Raw genomic sequence first — 8,080 nt, forward strand, 5'->3', positions numbered from 1 at the left:
GATAATTAAGAAATAAGAAACATCTAAGGGTGTCTGAGTCTTCAAGAGCAAGTCAATTCAAATTAATTGTGGAACTGGACCTGGACACATACAGGCGGACAACGGTTTCAAACCCAACACACTCATTTTATTTACAACTATATTTACAAAAGTCAGTGCACAACCCAGTGCCTCCAGCACCGATCCCCCAAAGTCCAGGCCTCACAGTCACAAAATGTCTTCCTTCTGGCCGCCTCCACTCCTCTCTCCGAGCTCCGTCCTCTTCCACCCGACTCTTGCTACTGAATGAAGGGAGATGGCCCCTTATATAACAGCCCAGATGGGCTCCAGCTGCTTCCTGGCGATCTTCTGCGGACACACCCCCGTGTGGCGGAAGTGCTGGCTGCACACCCGGAAACCCTCCGGGTGTCCCTGCTCCTCTTCCCCCAGCACTTCCTGGTGTGGAGGAAGTGCTGAGGTCGAGGGTTGTTCAGGCACCGGGGCGCCACCTGGCAGTGGCCACGGGCCCCTACAGGGTTGGGTTTTCAAGTCCTCTACCTGTGGCCCCCAACACAACCAGGGCGGTCACCCCCTCGTGGTCTGGAGGAGGCACAAGCCCTCCCCCGGTCCTCCTGGGCATCCCGGCTGGGCTACACCCCCAGCCGCATGCCACATAATTCAAAAGAAGTTATAGGAATAGAAGTAACAAGCTTAGGAATATAAGTAACACACTGGTTAAGTTTGCTGATGATGCCAACATAGGTGGATTAGCAGACAATTTGGAATCCGTTATATCATTAGAAAAGGACTTGAACAGCTTTCATGCTTAGGCACATTTGTGGCAGATGAAATTTAATGTCAGTAAATGTAAACTATTATAGGTAGGAAGTAAAAATGTTATGTTTCAATACACAATGGGTGGTCGGAAAATCGAGAGTACACCTTATGAGAAGGATTTAGGAGTCATAGTGGACTCTAAGCTATCGACTTCCAGACAGTGTTTAGAAGCCATTAAGAAGGCTAACAGAATGTTAGGTTATATAGCACGATGTGTGGAGTACAAGTCCAAGGAGGTTATGCTCAAGCTTTACAACGCACTGGTGAGGCCTCATCTTGAGTAATGTGTGCAGTTTTACAAAAAAGGACATAGCAGTGCTAGAAAAGGTCCAGAGAAGAGCGACTAGGCTGATTCCAGGGCTACAGGGGATGAATTATAAAGAAAGATTTAAAGAGCTGAGCCTTTACAGTTTAAGCAAAAGAAGATTAAGAGGTGACATGATTGAAGTGTTTAAAATTATGAAGGGAATAACTAGAGTGGATCAAGACTGTTAACTTGTTAACGGTAAATATCGCACAAACATTAGGAGGCAAAGAATGATAGACACTTGGAATAAGCTACTTAGTAGTGTTGTAGACAGGTAAGAATTTAGGGACTTTCAAAACTCAACTTGATGTTTTTTATGAAGAAATAAGTGGATAGGACTGGCAAGCTTTGTTGGGCTGAATGGCCTGTTCTCGTCTAGAGTGTTCTAAAAGTTCAATAGCAGCAAAAATAGGCCACTAATTAAGAAAAGTGTTTGAATGAAAACCTGCAGCCATTGCAGCCCTCCAGGATTGGAGTATAAGACCACTGATTTAAATATTATAACAAGCAAGTACACATTTTACTACATTCTCTACTTGTGACAATACTGACACTATCTACCTAAAAAACCTATAAATGATATTAAAATATGTAACATAAACAAATAATAAAACTCCCACACAGAAGAGGAAAGAAATGAACTGAAGATAAGTTACAAAAACCTGCAACAAAATATCCCCAAGGCCAAAATTCCATAATTCAAAATACAAAACTCAAAAAGAAAACAATGAAAGGAAGTTGCTATTAGTGCAAGTGTCACAGCCACATTATGCCTCTGGCTGGCCCTCATGAGACCAATGCCAATGTCTACAACCCAGCTCCTTTTTGAAGGACATCTTGTTTTATCCCGCTTTGCAGGTCTACTTAAAAGGCTTTAACTTTAGCGTTGTGGAATTTTAATAGCCTCAGAAATTACCTCATCCACTTTGCCTCCTTATTTCACAAAGGCAACACACTTTTGATCAGTAAAGTAAGTTAACATATGGTCCTGAAGATCCAAATTGAAGGTTTATTCTGTGGTAAACACAATGAATACAAGAGTTAAAATATTTAACATCTTATCATGATGTCTTTTTATTTTTTATTGGTGCCAAATTTTTGGGCCTAGTTTGTGTACTGGTGCTAGCTGCTGTTATGAAATAGTTAGTCCTGTGTATTTCATTTTTATTATCATTTTAGAACTATGTTTTTTTTGTTTGTTATTTCTGTTAGCTTTGTTCGTAATTTGATCATTATGTCCTGTGACTTTAAATGTGCCTCCATTACCTGTACTTTGTGCATAGAGCGGGGCCACCCTGCTGTCATTACTCTTGAGCTCTCCCAGAAAAGGCTGACATCAGGAGAACATTGTTTTTATCTGGAGTTCTTTGTAATTATTTCTATTTTTCTGGTCCTATTCTCTGGTTTTTGAGTATTTTCTGTGGTGTCTTTGGATTCTGCTTCTGTATTGCTTACTGGTACATGTTTGCTGTTATAAACATTCTTTGTTTGCCCTTTTGATAGATAGATAGATAGATAGTGTCACACACGTGTGCATGGGAGGCAGCTGAAGGGCTTAGAGAGGACTGATGATACATCTGCCCCCGTACGCTAACGCTCTTTCTGAGTTCTTTCCCGGGAAATCACACCAGGAGCCGACACCTCGAAGCGGGACACATCACTTCCGGTCCCAGCCCCAAGGACAACCTCACTTCTGGTTCCGGCACCGAGGACGACCTCACTTCCGCCCTCCGTCCTATAAAGCCTCCTGCCTTTGCTCTGGCAGGCAGTTCTGTTTTGGACTCTGTTGAGTAAACTTGACTCTGAATGAATCAATTACGTTTGCAGCCAGGAAACCGGATTAAACGGGTGGCTGCCCCAAACCTTGCCATGCCTCAAGTCTCTTCTTTCTACAATAGATAGATAGATAGATACTTTATTAATCCCAAGGGGAAATTCACATAATCCAGCAGCAGTATACTAATACAAAAAAAAATTGAAATTAAAGAGTGATAAAAATGCATGTAAAAACAGACAATACCTTTGAATAATGTTAGCGTTTAACCCGAGTGGAATTGAAGAATCGCATAGTGTAGGGGAGGAACGATCTCCTCAGTCTGTCAGTGGAGCAGGACAGCAGTCTGTCACTGAAGCTACTCCTCTGCCTGGAGATGACACTGTTCAGTGGATGCAGTGGATTCTTCATGATTGACAGGAGTTTGCTTAATGCCTGTCGCCCTGCCACAGATGTTAAACTGTCCAGCTTCATTCCTACAATAGAGCCTGCCTTCCTAACAAGTTTGTCCAGGTCTGAGGACGTCCTTCATCTTTATGCTGCCTCCCCAGCACACCACCGCGTAGAAGAGGGCACTCGCCACAACCGTCTGGTAGAACATCTGCAGCATCTTATTGCAGATGTTGAAGGACGCCAACCTTCTAAGGAAGTATAGTCTATGCACAAGCCGGGGCTTTATGGTCACCCCAACCTTCTCCCTTGCTATATTTTGGCATATTTCTAATTATTTTGCCAACTATCTTTGTTTGGGGCCTGCTAAACCAAAGCCTGCAGATAGCAGCGAAGAGTAAGCTGGACTGTTTCAACCTCTTCTAGGCTGGCTAGTGAGGGTCTTGGCTTGCCTTGAGTATATTAGATGTGCCACTCCCATTTTTTTGTATTTGGGACTTTGTTTCAATATTGCGATGTTGCGAGGCAGGACTACCTGGGATTGAGACCCATGTTGTCTCTAGAGTAAGGGTTTAAGAGGTCAGGGTTACTAACTTCTTGGTTATCCAAAACTGTCAATATATGCATAATAACTAATTCAAGCACTTGTGAAGGTTTAAGGTTTTGTGGTTTAAGTGTTTAGTAATTTGGCTGCAACAAAAGACAGGACTGCATCACGGTTTTGATCCTCCATCCTCCAGATCAGTAGTTCCCAAACTCGGTCCTGGGGAACCACTGTGGCTGCTGGATTTTGTTCCAACCAATTTCCATTTTTCATTGGACTCTTAGTCTAATTAAGTCAGCCATTATTTTCCAGTTTCTGTGTTTTGGTGTCAATGAAGAAATTCCAAACTAGTTTGGAAGATTTTTATTAAAATGTAATAAGCAGTGTAATGGATGGCCGGTTTCATATTCCGGCCCTCACCCCCAGGCCGCCAGGAGGAGCTCTCCCGAGAGCATGTATGGGCCCCGAATTCCAGCAGGGCCTCATGGACTATGTAGTTTTTATGCACAGCCCCTCTGGATACCTTGGGGGCCACCGGGAGTTGCTGTCGGGAGGTCAGTGGACTCATTTATGCCCTTTTACCCAGAAGTTCATCACACAAAGAGCGACAGGCTTCCGGGGTGAAGAAAAATACTATTTACCCTGACCAGGAATGAATAAGGAAGGAATAAGGACTTTTGGACTGTTGGGCAGGAACACTTCCAGGTCAGGAAGTATAAAAGGACTGTGGGAGCTCCCAGACAGCGAGCTGAGCTGGGTGGTAGGAGGGCAACGTGTCTGGGAGCTGGAGGATTGGATTATTGAAGTATTTGTGATTGGTTAATGAATAGTGGAGGGTGCTTGGTGCACGTAATTATTATAATAAAAATAATTATTCTTGGACTTTTACCCGGTGTTTGGCGTGGTACCTGAGGATTCAAGGGAGCGATACTGCCCCCTACTGTCACAGCAGTTATATGGGGAATTTGTAGTTTTTTTAGTCATTACCAGTATTTTCAACCAAATTTTCATTCTGCTTTTCCAGGTGTTCTGGTTATTTAATTTATTATTTACTAAAAGGCGGGTCTGACACTGAAGTTGTTGCAGCTTTCATCATCCTGGATGTCTGCTATGCTGGTGTCACTCTTGGGGTTAAATGAAGGGAACAAACTACACCGGAAAAGGGGAAAATAATAGGAAAACAACAAAAGAGTGTTAAGCATTTATAGCTTTAGAAAAAAAATAGAAATATTTCTAAATGTCTTATAAATGTAAAAACCATACTGATGTGTTTTTTCTGAATGCAGAATAAGAGAACAGTAGAAAAGACCAACTAATTAATTGTTCTTATCGATTATTATCACCGATTGTGAATCTGGTTGGCACAAAAACCTGCAGCCACAGTGGGTCCCCAGGACCGAGTTTGGGAACCACTGCTCTAGACAGATAGACAGATAGATAGAACAAATGAATGAACGAACGAATTAACAAAAAAACATTATTTGTCCCCTGGGGGGAATTTGGCTTTTAACAGAAGCTCAATAAATAACTAAAAACACAGACTTTGGTCCGAACACACACTGGACTTACACTAAAGGAATAAAAATTCAAAAGAAAGAAAGGTTATGAGCTGGCTGTCACAATCCCAGTAAGGCATTATGCAGACATATTGCTGTTGGTATAAAGGAGCTCCAGCAGCGTTTCTTCACACACTTCTGCTAAATAATTCTTTGGCTGAAAGTACTTGGTGTTAGTGTATCAAAGAGAGGATGTGCTGTATTGTTCACAATGGCACTCAGTTTTGTCTCCTTCATTACTACCTCCAGGGGTCCAGAGTGGTCCTATAACTGAGCCTGCCCTTTCATTTAGCTTGTTGATTCTGAGGGCCTCTCTTGAAGTGATGTTACCAGCCCAGCACACCACAGCATAGAAAAATTCACCAGCCATCTTGACCGTAAAAGTTGCCACATTATTTAAAAGAAATCTTTGTGAAATTGCACACCAGGTTTTGAGCCAGCTGCCAAAACAATGTAACCAGTAAGGCAACATTGGTGGGAAGAGACAGACACTGAAGAAATTCCCAGGAGCATCGGCACCAGTGCAGTACAACGCTTAAGCCACAGGCAACAACAACAGGCACTGGTAACAACTGAGTGCTCAGTGTAGATTTTACCTGATCCAAACAGACGTTGCCATCAGTGCCTGGGAAGCCATCCATTCTCACCAAATTTATATTGTGATACCTCCCCCCTTGCTCTCTTTTATAATCTCTCCCATCTGAATCAATAATGTTCAGAGGCAGGGTAGCTTAAGTGTAGGCACTCCAAGTTAAAACAAAGCACATGGAAGCTCCTATTCATATTATGTAAGAGCTCATAATCTTAGCCATCACCTCAAAGAGTGCATTTTAGTCCTTGAAAACTCCACCTAACATTAAACAAAACAAAAATGAAGAACACTGTGCGCACAAAATGCAAAGCACCCTGTCATCTTAAACTGTTGCATGGAGTAAACTTCCCACGCCGGAATTATTTGAAAATGAAATGAAAAGATTCAGACAATGAAAGCAAGTGCATACAAACAGAGAAATGCACTGATCAAAATCCTGAGGTATACATGGCAAAGCAAGTAAAAACCACAATGGCCTCATTGAAAGAGTCTCCGCTGACGTAGCTTTAACATGCAAAGTAGAAAACTAACAAATTTTAATAAGAAAATGACTACAGTAACTCCAGAAACTTCAAAGGAAATAACCTCAGTTAAGCTTAGCTAGTTCTGCCAGATTCCAGCTGCTAGTGGGAAAGCAGTAGGATCTCCTGTTGTATTTGAAATTAATTTAGAGGCATTTTTATTATTTAGGTTGATACTACTGATTGTGTGTATTTAATTAACCCCACACAATAATTTTGCATAATATGAAAGAGCCTAAATAAATTCAGCTTTAGCTACCTGTCACCAGCAAAATGGGGAGGTTAGTGAATATATATTTTTTTCACAATCAATATGAAAATGCAAACAGAGATTTTAATATTTGCATTATGGCCATGTGGGATTATAAAGCCTTAAGCTTTATCACAGCCAACAGGCTGTGTGTAAGTAAAGGCAGCAAAAATTATTTACATGGTTTTTCATCTTAAATTTGGTAAAATTCTCACACAAAGAATGTTTACTGTATTTACTATTACCACTTCATCCCTGTCCCCACTTTCTGCTGCTGAGTGTGCTTAGCATCAACAAGCCAAATCCCCCGTTGGTATACTGTCGGAGTGCAGGGTCATTATTATCACTTGTAAACAGTACAGTGAAATTAAGGCTGCACTGAAATACGATTTCTCCTTTTAAAATGTGGTGGACACTGCTTGCTTTCTCTCATTGTTCATACAATGAAATCTAAAAGTGATTACTTTACCAGACAGTGTTGGATTTCCACCAGGCTTCCCCCCGTCTGGGGTTCAGATTAATGCTTTAGGTCTGTTTTTTTTATTTGTGTTCATTGTGTTAATTTTACTTTTTATTGTTTGCATTATTCTTTTGTTTCTGATTGTGCCTGTCAGAGTTGTGCAAAAGATCACATTCATTGAACAAGCTCAATTTCCTAAGAACTGTGAACTTAACGCAACGTATTTGCAAGTGAAGAACTTGAACGTCAGGTAGTTAAATTTTATGTGAAACTAGCAAAATACCCTCGCTTCGCAGCGGAGAAGTAGTGTGTTAAAGAAGTTATGAAAAAGAAAAGGAAACATTTTAAAAATAACAACATGATTGTCAATGTAATTGTTTTATCACTGTTATAAGTGTTGCTGTCATATATACACACACACACACACACACACATATAAACATATATACATATACATATACACATATCTACACATACACATATCAACATATACATATACACATACATACATACAGATAAATAGACATTACATATATATACACACATACACATACATAATATATACACATACATACATACATACAGAAACATATATATATATATATATATATATATATATATATACACACAGACGCATATATATACATATCTATACATATCTACATATATATATATACACACACATACATATATACATACATACATATATATATATATATATATATATATATATATATATATATATATATATATATATATATATATATATAGGGCGGCACGGTGGCGCAGTGGTAGCGCTGCTGCCTCGCAGTTAGGAGATCCGGGTTCGCTTCCCGTGGAGTTTGCATGTTCTCCCCGTGTCTGCGTGGG

The sequence above is a fragment of the Polypterus senegalus genome, chromosome 4 (genome assembly GCF_016835505.1).
Source record: "Polypterus senegalus isolate Bchr_013 chromosome 4, ASM1683550v1, whole genome shotgun sequence".
In the NCBI taxonomy this organism is placed as follows: Eukaryota; Metazoa; Chordata; class Cladistia; order Polypteriformes; family Polypteridae; genus Polypterus; species Polypterus senegalus.